Source organism: Manis javanica, chromosome 4 (assembly GCF_040802235.1).
Source record: "Manis javanica isolate MJ-LG chromosome 4, MJ_LKY, whole genome shotgun sequence".
NCBI classification, from domain to species: Eukaryota; Metazoa; Chordata; class Mammalia; order Pholidota; family Manidae; genus Manis; species Manis javanica.
In genome coordinates this window covers 21,157,125-21,171,540 of record NC_133159.1, presented here as the reverse complement: position 1 = coordinate 21,171,540, position 14,416 = coordinate 21,157,125, and the positions used below count along the sequence as shown (strand labels likewise).

At 42.2% G+C, this 14,416-nt stretch overlaps 1 protein-coding gene across 7 annotated transcripts in view; it reads right to left on the bottom strand.

Moving 5' to 3' along the window:
* LOC108402919 (mediator of RNA polymerase II transcription subunit 18) overlaps nucleotides 1-14,416 on the bottom strand; it is a 184,412-nt gene that overhangs the window by 130,153 nt on the left and 39,843 nt on the right. Inside the window, exon 1 of one of the 7 annotated variants that reach the window (XM_073233489.1) lies at nucleotides 13,849-14,000. The exons of 3 other annotated variants lie outside the window; for them this stretch is intronic. The gene's annotated coding sequence lies outside the window, so the exon portion shown is untranslated. 3 more of the 7 variants (XM_073233484.1, XM_073233486.1, XM_073233485.1) reach the window with 3 other exon arrangements.

Here is a 14,416-nt window from a genome sequence, read left to right as displayed (position 1 = left end):
TGCTCCCCACATAGGGCAACCCATAAGTGAGGCTATTCATATTTCAGCAGATCTGGGGGAGACTGAAACAATAAGAGCATGGAAGGAAGTATGGGTTACGACTGAAAGGAGAGGTGCAAAAGGCCCTGTGAAGGTCTCAAGGACCCAGTGTGGGCTGATTTGATAAGGTCTGGGGTAGTGAAAGAGAAACATGATGGGCAGCCCAATAGAATCTTATTAGAACTGTGGCACCAATTGAAGCCAGAGTAGCAGTTCCTGCCACTGAGGTCCAGGACACAGAAACCAGAGTCAAGGCCTCATGGCTGGCCTGTGTCCCTGCAAAACTTCCTGGGGGACAGTATTCAGGATTTGCCTGGGCCCTCACCCCCAAAGGAGGATGATTGGGCATTACAGTTCGACTGAGGGAGGTCAAGGTCCCCACCTTGGGGGATGTGGTGGGGACAGGAGACCCATGTAGAATCAGCAACTCATTGGTCCCCTGTGAATGTTACAACATGTCCTGGCACTGGTGGACACAGGAGCTGAGTGTTCTCTGATTTATGGCAACCCTGAGTGTTTTCCCAGAACCTGTTGTGATAGATGACTATGGGGGTAAGGCGATTAGAGTGAAAAAACCTCAAATCCCACTGGGGATAGGGCATTTACCCCCAAAGGAGAGTATACTGTGTACATTTCTCCCATCCCTGAATATATTTTAGGGGTAGCTATCCTGCAGGGCCTGTGGTTACAGACCACTGCAGGTGAGTTCAGACTGAGGGTACATGTGGTTAAAGGCAGTTCTGAGGGGACATGCTTAAGCATCCACCTGTAGCTCTGCCTGTACCTTATGACAAATACAGTATAAATTGCCTGGGGGTCAAAAATTCATTTGGAAACACCAAAGACCCCAACTAGCCAAAGCAATCCTGAGAAAGAAGAAGAAAGTTGGGGGGGATCTCACTCCCCAATTCCAAGCTCTATTACAAAGCCATAGTAATCAAGACAATTTGGTACTGGCACAAGAACAGAGCCACAGACCAGTGGAACAGAAGAGAGACTCCAGACATTAACCCAAACATATATAGTCAATTAATATTCGATAAAGGAGCCATGGACATACAATGGGGAAATAACACTCTCTTCAACAGATGGTGCTGGCAAAACTGGACAGCTACATGTAAGAGAATGAAACTGGATCACTGTCTAACCCCATACACAAAAGTAAATTCAAAATGGATCAAAGACCTGAATATAAGTCATGAAACCATAAAACTCTTAGAAAAAAACATAGGCAAAAATCTCTTGGACATAAACATGAGCAACTTCTTCATGAACATATCTCCCCAGGCAAGGAAAACAAAAGCAAAAATGAACAAGTCGGACTATATCAAGCTGAAAACCTTCTGTACAGCAAAGGACACCATCAATAGAACAAAAAGGAACCCTACAGTATGGGAGAATATATTCATAAATGACAGATCCGATAAAGGCTTGACATCCAAAATATATAAAGAGCTCACACACCTCAATAAACAAAAAGCAAATAATCCAATTAAAAAATGGGCAGAGAAGCTGAACAGACAGTTCTCCAAAGAAGAAATTCAGATGGCCAACAGACACATGAAAAGATGCTCCACGTCGCTAATCATCAGAGAAATGCAAATTAAAAACACAATGAGGTATCACCTCACACCAGTAAGGATCGCCACCATCCAAAAGACATACAACAACAAATGCTGGCGAGGTTGTGGAGAAAGGGGAAACCTCCTACACTGTTGGTGGGAATGTAAATTAGTTCAACCATTGTGGAAAGCACTATGGCGGTTCCTCAAAAAACTCAAAATAGAAATACCAGTTGACCCAGGAATTCCACTCCTAGGAATTTACCCTAAGAATGCAGGAGCCTAGTTTGAAAAAGACATATGCATTCCTATGTTTATCGCAGCACTATTTACAATAGCCAAGAAATGGAAGCAACCTAAGTGTCCATCAGTAGATGAATGGATAAAGAAGATGTGGTACATACACACAATGGAACATTATTCAGCCATAAGAAGAAAACAAATCCACCATTTGCAACAACATGGATGGAGCTTGAGGGTATTATGCTCAGTGAAATAAGCCAAGCAGAGAAAGACAAATACCAAATGATTTCAGTCATTGTGGAGTATAAGAACAAAGGAAAAACTGAAGGAACAAAACAGCAGCAGAATCACAGAACCCAAGAATGGACTAACAGTTACCAAAGGGAAAGAGACAAGAGAATGGGAGGGTAGGGAGGGATAAGGGCAGGGAAGAAGAAAGGGGGTATTATGATTAGCATGTATAATGTGGGGGGTGGGGGAAAGGGGAGGGCTGTGCAACACAGAGAAGACAAGTAGTGATTCTACAACATCTTACTATGCTGATGGACAGTGACTGTAATGGGGTTTGTGGGGGGGACTTGGGGTAGGGGAGAGCCTAGTAAACATAATGTTCTTTATGTAATTGTAGATTAGTGATAATAAAATTTAAAAAAATTGCCTGGAGGGCACAAGGAAATTGGAGAAACTCTATAGGAGTTGGAGAAGGTGGGCATCATAAAGCCCATTCATAGTCCTTTTAATTCTCCAGGGTGGCCAGTGAAAAAGCCAGATGGCTCCTGGTGTATGACCATGAACTACAGGGAATTGAATAAAGTCACACCCCCTTTGCATGCTGCTGTTCCCTCTATAGCAGCCATTGTGGACACCCTCAGCCATGAGCTGGGAATGTATCATTATGTTGTGGACCTTGCTAATGCTTTCTTCTCTATTGACATAGCACAGGAAAGCCAGGAACAGTTTGCCTTCATGTGGGAAGGCCGGCAGTGGACATTCACTGTCCTTCCACAGGGATACCTCCACAGTCCCACCATCTGTACATGGATTTGTAGCCCAGGACTTGGCCACATGGAAAAAACCGCAAATGGTGCAGTTTTATCACTACATTGATGATATTACGCTCACATCTGATTCCCTTTTAGATTTAGGAGGGGCAGTTCCTAGACTGCTGCAACAGCTACAGGAGAAAGGATGGGCTGTGAACAGCACAGAGGTTCAGGGACCTGGTTTGTCTTTAAAAATCTTGGGGGGTTTCTGGTCAGGTAAAACTAAAGTTATTCCTGAAGCAGTCATAAACAAAATCTAGGCTTTCCCTACCCCTACCACTGTGGTAGTATTACGAGAGTTTTTGGGTCTTTTGGGTTACTGGAAAGTGTTTATCCCGCACTTGGCACAAATTCTGAAGCCCTTATACCAGTTGGTATCAAAGGGCATCAGGTGGGACTGGGATGAGACATATGCAGCTGCTTTTACTGCTGCTGAGTGGGCAGTCAAGGCCATACAGGTCTTGGGTGTAATGAACTCATCAAGACCCTGTGAGCTAGATGTTCATGTAACTGAAGAATGGTTATGGATGGCATCTTTGGCAGTGGATTGAACTGACATGCCAACCTATTGGATTCTGGTCACAACTATGGAAAGGAGCAGAGGTCCAGTATACCTTGATAGAGAAGCAATCTGGCTGCTGTGTACCACACCTTGCTGGCTACAGAGCTCATGACTAGAACAGCTCTGACCAAGGTAAAAACCACCTATCCCATTACTGGGTGGGTGTAAGACTGGATCCAAAGGCCACGGAGTGGTGTGACACACAGATGTCTACACTGGCCATGTGGGGCGCATATTTACAGCAGCATAGTGCCCTCTCTACTAGCCCCTTAAATGAAGAACTCCAACGTTTATTGGGCCCAGTGACCTATACTAGTGGAAAGCAGGAAGAACTTGCTTTTGAGCCATTGCTAGCCAACAGTCCTTAACAGGAAGGAAAAGCCCCTATACCTGAAGATGTTTGGTATACAGACAGTTCCAGTCGTGGGCAGCCCCCAAAGTGGAGGGCTGTGGCTTTCCATCCTAAGACTGAGACAATATGGATGGAGGACGGAGATGGGAAGAGCAGCCAATGGGCTGAGTTGTGGGCAGTATGGCTTGTGATCACCCAGAAGCCTTCCCCTATAGTTTTCTGCACTGACAGCTGGGCTGTCTATCAGGACTTGACCCTGTGGCTACTGATGTGGTACCATGCCAACTGGATGGTTGGGCACCAGCTCCTTTGAAGGCAAGAGCTGTGGCAAGACCTATGGGCCTCTGGTCAGACTAAGACTGTTACCATATATCATGTGACTGGCCATATGCCTTTGGCATCCCCAGGGAATGATGAAGTAGACACATAGGCCCAGGTACACTGGCTAGAAGGAGCCTGCCTCTGGTGTGGCCCAATGGCTACATCAGCATTTGTTGCACGCAGGACAAAAGACAACGTGGGCTGGAGCCCATCGGTGGGGCTTGCAATTGACCTTTGAAGAAGTCAGCCAAGCATGGAAGGAGTGCCTTGTGTGCTCTAAGAGGGACTTACACCAAGTCCCACAGCAACATGGGACAATAATGGGCCGATACCCCTTATCAGGTGACAGATAGACCATATTGGGCCTCTGCCCATATCGGAAGGACATTAGTATGCCGTGACTTGTGTGGACACGGCTACTGGACTATTGGTTGCTTTTCCTGCATGTTGTGCAAATCAGCAAACCACCAAAAGGAGCCTAGAGTGTCTCTCTGCAGCCTATGGCTGGCCGCAGGTGATTGAGAACGATCAAGGCACCCACTCTACTGGACATGCATCACGAGAATGGGTGCAGCAATTAGGAATAAAGTGGAAGTTTCATGTACCATATAACCCTACCATGGCAGTCATGATAGAGAGGTCCAACAGTTTGTTGAAATCTGGCCTAAAGTTGGACACCAGTCTACAAGGCTGGTCAGTTTGCTCATGGACAGTGCTATGGCGTTTGAATGAGAATCCCCGAAAAGAAGCTTTGAGCCCTGGGGATATGCTAACACATCTTGCTGCCTCTCCTATACAACTATACGCGCAAACCAAAGAAGAGTTATTGAAGCCAGGATAGGGCCAGCAGAGCAACATCCTGCTGCTAGTCCCTACTGCATTAAATCCTGAAGACACTGTTGAATGGACATGGGCCTGGACATTTCAACACATGGACCAGCAATGGCTGGCCCTTCTGGCACCTTGGGGAAAAGGTCTGGAAGCTGGCCTCATGTGTATGCATGGAGTAACAGAGTGGCCCCCAGAGATCACAGTAGTGCACCCCAAATGTCCAGGAGGTAAGAGCATCTTACAGGGTAGTTATGTTCTATCTTCATGGCCAGTGCATGTACTTCCCCATAGCCCTATATATTGACCCATCTGTAACTCCCACAGGGAGTAGGGTGAAAGTCTGATACATTAGAGGAGGACGAGATCCCATTCTTGCCACTGTTCTATCAAAGGACTACTCTCTTGCATGTATCCTACCTGACAGACAAGATTTGCCTATGCTGGTGCCATTAAAACATGTATCTTATCACCCTTAAGGTTATTTTCTTCTACAGTCCTTGTGGCCTGGATGTGCCCCCTGGCTGCAGCTGCCCTGTGATGATTGCCACTGCCTGCCTGTGGAATGGGCGAGCTATGGACTTAATCTGTTTAGGTCTCTGAACCTAGCTGAATCCTCCTGTTTGAGGATTATCGTGATTTTATGCTGTTGCTATTGTATGTCATTAGTCTGGTTACAATGCTCCAGTTTTCTCGCCCAGGGACCACTGTGGAAGAGGGGAAATGAGTAGATTGTAAGGCGAGATTTCTGGAGGAGTGGCATGTGGGTAAAATTGCAGAATTTCCAGAATCTCTCCCCTGGCTTTAGTGTATCTCCATCTCAACACACATTCCTAAGGGGTGAAGAGAAGTAGTTCATCTCCTTATCAGTGGGTAATTACCTGGCCTGGACAACCAAGGGCTTATCTGACCCTGAGAGGTTGGAGGCAGGCTTCGCTTGTTTCTGCTGGAGCAGGAAAGAGAAACAGCCCCGGACTACAGTTTGTAAGCAATAAATGGGTTTTAAACTTTATTTCTCCCTTTGACCGATTTCAGTTTTAGAGGTATTTTGCCCCGGGATTTCCTCTCCCCGGAGTTACACACACTTGATCCTTTTTTCTTTCTGCAGATAACTTAACCCTTCCTCAGAAAAAAAGATAAAAAAAAAGTCATAAGATATTAATAGATCCTGTAAGGCAAAAATTATGATCTTGAGCTTTGGAACTGAAATGTATCTGGGTTCTTGAACTCTTCCATTACTTATACAATACCTGTGGTGGGAAATTTAGTTAATATCTGAGCTGTACTTTCTTCAATTGTCAAATGGGAATGTCCCACAGTCTACAGAATTTTTACAAAATTAAATGTAGTAACACATATAAAAGTGCCTAAATGCAGTTGGGTAACTCCTCCAATTTGAACTTCCATCTCCAACACTTCCAAACAGATCTTCTCCCATCCTCTTTATGTTTCCTTTTCAAGGCTCACCTCTCCATGAGCTTTATATTTTATCTCCTTTATGAAGCTTCTTTATTAGCTCCCCTTTCTCTTGTACAGATCTTCAATATCTATCTTTGCTGGCTCCCTTTCCTTTACCTTCAAACATGTCATATTTCTCCCATCCTTTAAAAGCAAAACAAAAAAGGACCTCAGTACTGCCACTTTTTAGTACTTACTCTAAATCTCTCTCCTCAACACTCTTAACTACCTGAAGACATGAAGCAATTTATCTTTCAAAACAGATCAGATTATGTAAATTACTTCCTTAAAAACTTTTGATAGTTTATCTTCCCTAATTGGAAAGCCTGAACTCCTTAGCAACGTACCTGAATCTTTCTCAGCAGCCAGCCCATCAACCCTTCCTTTTACCAGCCATTGTATTCTTCAACTACTCAACCCCAGGGTCCAGAGGCCCCTAAGTATTCTATAACTTTATTAGGTTATACCGCAAGTTTGCTTATGTTTCTGGGGTGAATTATAAGTTTTCTGAGGTGAAACCATTGCTTTTCTAAAATTTTCCTGAGGGGGTAACCTGAACTAAAAAATGTTAAAAACCAAGTGCAATACCCTCTTAGTCATGCCAGACTTCACTCACTCTTCCCCAGACATACAACTTAGACGTTTACATCTCCATTCCCATGCTCAAGCTGCTGCCTCTGCCTGGAATAACCTTAATAGTAACCAGTCTACCAATGAACTCCTATTCATCTCTCAAGAACAAGCTAGCTCCAGAATCACTTCCTGTGTAAAGCCTTCCTTTCCTGTCTACCGAATCAGAAGCATTCAGTCGTTACTGTATTATAATACACCTCTCTTTAACACTCTCCACGCTGTGAGGTGTTGTAATATTGTAAGCTTTTCAAGGCAGAGGCTATATACCTTTACATCTTTGTTGCACCAAAACATAACTCAGATCCTAGCACACAATGGGCAAAACAAAAATCTGCTGAAAGAATAATTTTGGCATTGCATTTGTGTTCTGGCATTCTCCACAACTTCCCTGCCCACTTCTGTTATTTATTCACCCATTCAACAAACATTTATAACATTCCAATGAAATACCTGGAGCTGTGTGCTAAGTAGTAAGAATATAGCCTGGAACATAGTTCCTGCCATTAAGACAGTTAACTGTGACAACACAGAACAAAGAATGGTCTTATTTGATAAGAGCTGTAAAAAAGGTCTACATAAAGAGTTACGGGCTAGTAGCCCGAGTGAAGAAATGACTAACCATCACATAACATTTTACAATGAGACATCAGACTCTCTTAGACGAAAGAATCCATCCACTTTCTTTGTCTCTTATTTATAAACAGCCTTTTTCCAATGCTCCTTTACCCTTTCTAAAGGAAAAGTAGTAACAACTTGTTACTATTACTAGTAGTAATAATAACTTACTATAGTAATTTGAAGGGTATAATGTCATCAAATACTTATCTTACTCACTTCTGGAAACAATTCCACAAGCTAGACAGAGCAGGAATCATTATATATGAGAAAACTAAAGTTCAAAGAGATTACTGCTCAAGGTTGCACAGTATATAAGAGGGAATTTTATTCATTTTACAGTTGACCCTTCAACAAAACAGATTTGAACTGGGAGTATGAACTTATAGTAAGATTTTTTTCAATAAACATATTGGAAAATTAGAGATCTGTGACAATTAGAAAAATGTTTTCTCTACCTTACTTTTTTGTAAGAAACAGTACATAATACACATAACATTCAAAATGTGTTACTCAACTGTCTATTATCAGTAAGGCTTCTGGTCAACAGCCTATTAGAAGTTGAGTTTTTGGGGAGTCAAAAGTTATATGTGGATTTTTGACTAGAGGGGGCCAATCCCTGAGTTGTCTAATGGTCAACTGTAATATTTATTTACTGTCAGACCCCTCCTTCTCTCCCTACCCCAAACAAGTCTATAAGCCCTAAGAGAAAAAATAATTCTGTTTTCACTACTTTGTCCTCAGAATCTAATTCAGGGATTTCCAGAATCTGATTCTAGTGCTTAGAACATTATAGGTTTTCAATAAATATTTGTTGGTTGAATGAATGTTTGAACTGATTTGGAAATAAAGAAGACCAACTGCAAAAAAAGAAAAAAACAAAAAGAAGGGGAAAAAGTTCCTTCCCATTAGGATGGTGTAAAGATATTTAAAACAGGCTTCTACTAGTTAGAAAGGCTAGATGAACTATACTGACTCAATTCCATTGGCATGTTATGCATTTTACCTATGAAGAATTTAAGATTTAAGGGAGGTGAGGTAGGTTTCTATTTCTGAGGTCACATTCCTGGCATGTACTGACATAAATCCAAGACTTAAACTACAGATTCAAAGCTAATTATAAGTTTTTATTAAAAGCAAAAACTAAAGAAAGCTATTTCTTGATGTAAGTCTTGACTCTGGTTAGAAATGTATTTGAATTTCTGTTCTTTCTTCAATGGTACTTTCAGCAGCCAAAGCTGCTATATATATATATGTTCTCCAAGATATTTCTTAATAAACCTTTACACAAAGATTAGCCAAACGTTTTAGTAAATAAAACTTTTAATAATAATTAGACAAAACCATAGACCAGTAACTATCCAACCCTTGTACCCCCAGGACTCCATAAAATTGCCATTCTGCCTAAGCCTAAGGTAATCACAGTATACCATAACCATTACGGTTCTAGAAATTCTAGTTCCTTATAAATCAGTTGGTTCCAATTGGAAAATACTGCCATTATTTTTCTCCAATATTTAAATGTCAGCAAATCACAAACTGTTGGTAGTGGTATGATGAATAACTACAACAGATGTGATGTAACAGAAAGAGCACTGGACTTACAGTATGGTTTACTATTTCCTATCTAGGTTAACTGTGACCTTAGGCAAGTCACGTAACATTTTAGAGGCTGTAAATTTAACATTTATCAGCCATAAAATGAGAGAACAACCATCTCACAGAACTCTAGTGAGAATTAAATTACATAATGAGCTGTTTTAAAAAAGTAACATTGTCATGTTTGAACAAGTAACTAACAGCCAGTCATTAGCAACAGCTGTTCCTTTGATGCTTTATTAAACTTATAGAGCAATTCCAGTGGATGTTTCCCCAATGCACAGCCAGGAAAACTCAAACAATCCCTACTTACTGCTGATTAAAAATTGAAGAACAATAGAAACACAATGAATTAGAGAATACTATGAAAAATTATATGCCAATAAATTGGACAACCTAGAAGAAATGGGCAAATTCCTAGAAAATACAACCTTCCAAGACTGACCCAGGAATAAACAGAAAATCTGAACACACCTACTACCAGTGATGAGATTTACTGGTAATTGAAAAACAAAATTCCAGGTTCAGATGGCTTCACAGCTGAATTCTAATAAATATTTAAAGAAGAGCTAATACTCATCCTACTTAAAGTATTCCAAAAAGTAGAAGAGGAGGGAATGCTTCCAACTTATTCTATGAGGTCAGCATCACTTTAATACCAAAACCAGACAAAGACACCACAAAAGAAACTTACAAACCAGTATCTCTGATGAGCATAGATGCAAAAATCCTCAATAAAATTTTAGCAAACTGAATTAAAAAACACATTAGAAGGATCATCCATCACAACCAAGTGGGATTTATTCCAGGGATGCAAGGATGGTACAATATTTGAAAATCAATCAACATCATACACCACATCAACAAAAAAAGGAAGACAAAAATCACATAATCATCTCAATAGATGCTGAAAAAGCATCTGACAAAATCCAACATCCATTCATGATAAAAATGCTTAAAAAAATGGGTACCCAGGTACATACCTCAACATAATAAAGGCCATATATGACAAACCCACAGTTGACATCATACTCAATGGCAAAAACTGAAAGCTTTTCCTCTAAGATCAGGAACAAGACAAGGATGCCCACTCTCACCATTTTATTCAACATAGTACTGGAGGTCTTAGCCACGGCAATCAGACAACACAAAGAAATAAAAGGCATCCAAACTGGTAAGGAAGAAAGAAGTTAAACTGTCACTCTTGCAGATAACAAGATACTATACATAGAAAACCCTAAAGACCCCACCAAAAAACTATTCGAATAACTGGATTCAGCAAAGTTGCAGGATACAAAATTAATACACAGAAATCTGTTGGATTCCTATACACTAAAAACAAACTAGCAGAAAGAGAAATCAGGAAAACAATTCCATTTATAATTGTACCAAAAAGAATAAAATACCTAGGAATAAACCTAACTGAGGAGGTGAAAGACTTATACTCTGAAAACTAGTAAGATGTTCATCAAAGAAATTACAGAGGACACAAATAAATGGAAATCTATCTCTAGCTCATGGACAGGAATAATTAATATTGTCAAAATGCCCATCCTATCCAAAGCAATTTACTGATTCAATGCAATCCAGGTCAAAACACCAATGGCATTTTTCAGTAAACTAGAGCAAACAATCCTAAAATTCATATGGAACCACAAAAGACCCTGAATAATCAAAGCAATCCTGAGAAATAAGAACAAAGCTGGGGACATTATGTTCCCTGACCTCAAGTTATACTACAAAGCTACAGTAATCAAAACAACATGGTGCTAGCACAAGAACAGACCTGTAGATCAATGGAACAGAATACAGAGCCCATATATAAAATCACACATATTTGGCCAATTAATATATGACAAAGGAGCCATGAATATATGATGGGGAAAAGACAGTCTCTTCAATAACTGGTGTTGGAAAAATGACAGCTACATGCATGAGAATAAAACTGGATGACTGTCTAATTCCATACACAAAAGTAAACTTGAAATAGATCAATGACCTGAATATAAGATATGAAACCATAAAACTCTTAGAAGAAAACTAGGCAAAAATCTCTTGAACATAAACATGAGCAATTTTTTCCTGGATATATCTCCTCAGGCAAGGGAAACAAAATTTAAAAAATGAACAAGTGGGACTACATCAAACTAACAAGCTTCTGTATAGCAAAGGACACCATCAACAAAACAAAAAGGCAGCCTACAGTATGGGAGAGTATATTCGTAAATAATTTATAATAAGGAGTTAACATCCAAAACATATAAAGAACTCATACACCTAAACCCAAAAAAAACCCCAAATAACCCAATTAAAAAAGGGGCAAAGGACCTGAACATTTTTCCAAAGAAGAAATTCAGATGGCCAACAGGCACACGAAAAGATGCTCTACATTACTAATCATCAGGGAAATGCAAATCAAAACCACAATGAGATATCACCTCAGTTAAAATGGCCAGTATCCAAAAGACAAGAAATAAGTGGCAGTGAGGATGTGGAGAAAAGAGAACCCTCCTACACTGTCAGGGAGAATGTAAATTGGTGCAGCCACTGTGGAAAGCAGTATGGAGGTTCCTCAAAAAACTAAAAAGAGAAATATCATATGACCCAATAATTCCACTTCTAGGAATTTAACCAAAGAAAACAAAATACCTGATTCAAAAAGATATATGCACCCCTATGATTATTGCCACATTATTTACAAAAGCCAAGTTATGGAAGCAACCTAAGTGTCCATCAGTAGACGAATGGATAAAGATGTTATATATATATATATATATAATGGAATGTTATCAACCATAAAAAAGGGAAACCTACCATTTGCAACATGGATGTATCTAAAAGGTATTATGCTAAGTGAAGTAAGGCAGATGGAGAAAGACAAATACTATATGATTTCCCTTACTTGTGGAATATAAAAACAAAATGACAAAATAGTAAATTCAAAGACACTGAGAAGTGACTGGTGACCATGGGGGAGGAGTTGGAGTAGGTGGCTGGGAGGGGGATAAAGGGACACAAAAATTCTTAATTACAGTATAAGCTGGGCAGGGGGATGGTAGTACAGCATGGAGAATACAGCCTATGTTTCTGTTACATCTTCCTATGTTGACAAATAGTAACTGCACTAGTTGGGATGAGGATTTAATAATGTGGGTAACAGCTGAACCACTGTGTTGTACATTTGAAAACAATGTAAGATTGTATATCAAGGATACTCGAATAAAAAAAAATTGAACAACTGCGTTAAAGACCTCCATCCCTATACAATATTGCTAACACAATCTGTGAATCTTTAAATCACTTCCATTATGATATACAAAGTAATCCAGTTCAAATGGCTTTATTTGCCTACTTGGCTAGGGTGGAAATTTAACTTACATAATTTCAATAACCTTCCCTGACTCATGTAAAGGGGTCCTGGTTGTCCTCATTTCAGAGACTTGAAATATTAATTAATCTGTTTTCCAAAGTATCTGCAATGGCGTTTAGGAAGCACTACCTTACGCTGAAGCTAGCAATGCAGTGATCCAATGGAACATACATAAGGTTACTGCTGACAAGATTTGATCAACTCACACAATTCACTGCTTGCGGTAATACATACTACCTCTTTTCCCTCAAAACTGGCTTCATTCCCATTGCTTGGTAAACTAGTCCCTTGCTGCTTTCTAGAAGCCAGAAGGTTTATGGCTTCTCTATAACGCGGATCATTCCTTCAGTGAGTTTTCTTTCAACTTTTTGTTTTAAGCAGCACAAGGAAACCATTTGGAGGACACGGGAGCCTGGACTGGGCGGATGGACGACGTACTGTAGCCTTTTTCTGCATGCAATGAATGAAAAGGCTGCTCGCTGCCCTATAAATCACTCTGTCTCCTCCGAGATCTCAGAGATGTGTGAGCTACCTCTGGTTCTCTGGTTCCCCGATCACAGCTGCTACCTATACAGTCCTACCTGCAAATTCGAGCCCTTTCCGGTTTCCCGGGGAGAGGGCTGACTTCTTTTCCACAAGCCCATCCCCTTACCTAAAAAAATGCCAGGAGATTAGTGTCCCGAAGCCGCCCGGGGCTGACGTTGAAGAGTTAGACAATAACCTCGAGGCTTTCAACAGAAACTCCGTCTACCTCTCCCCGCCTCCGAAGCCTCCACTCTGCCCAGCCGGAATGCGGAGATCTTAGGGAGGACGATTCTGAAAAATGGACTCTGACCCGATCCGGTTACTGTAATCAGATCCCCAGGGACCGGTCCCGTCCGGGAATGGCCCGGCGTGCTGCCCCGAGGAGGCGACTCCCCGCACGGGCACAAAGGGGCGCAAAGCAGTCCAGACAAAAGGGGCCCGCCAAGTCGCGGGGGGCGGAGAGGGCGAGCCAGCGCGGGGCGCGCTGCGGGAGGGCAAGTCGCCGCGGGCCCCTTGTGGGAAGGCGGAGGAGGAGGCAGCGGCGGCCCGGCCCGGCCCAACGCAGCTGCGGCTCCGGCGGTTACCCCCGCCTGGACCGGGACGCCCCTCTCGGAGCCAAGAACGCTGCTGAGCCTAGGGGTGCCTGCAGCCAGACTCCGCGCACTTCCCGCTCACTTTCCCTGACTCGCCGAACTCACCCGGGTAACCGCCACCGCCTCCTCAGCTTCCACCGTAGTTTCCCCCGGAAATCCTACCTGGCCCGTGGGCCGCCAGGCTGCAGCCAGAGCTTTCGGCCCCCGGGAGGGGGGAAAGGGAGCGGACCTCACAGTGAGGAGTAGGAAGTGCCGCCGCGGGGGCTCACGGGACTTGTAGTCTCCCGCAGGGACCAGCTCTGTCACGGGCGGGACAAAATGGCGGGAACCGCGCCCTTTGCTCTCCCGGCGCCCGGTCCCACACGGCCTCTCTGGGCACGCGCAGCCCACTGCACACGCCCGTCGAGTAAAAGAACTTGGACACTTTCTCTAGAACAGAAGGGGGCAAAGGTTTTGGACTTGGGAGGGTAAATTCAATAAGGGGCACCAGTCAGTTGCTTTAAGTGGAGCTGATGCCAAGTGTGCTCTTTTAGAATACTGTGTCCAGTCCCTCTTTGGTCAAACTTCAATTATAATCTCCCCAAAAGAAAAAAACTATTAAGGGCCAATTTGAAGTGCAAGAAACTTAGAAGAAAGTTATCCTCAAATTTGTGCATAAAGAAGAAACCCAGGG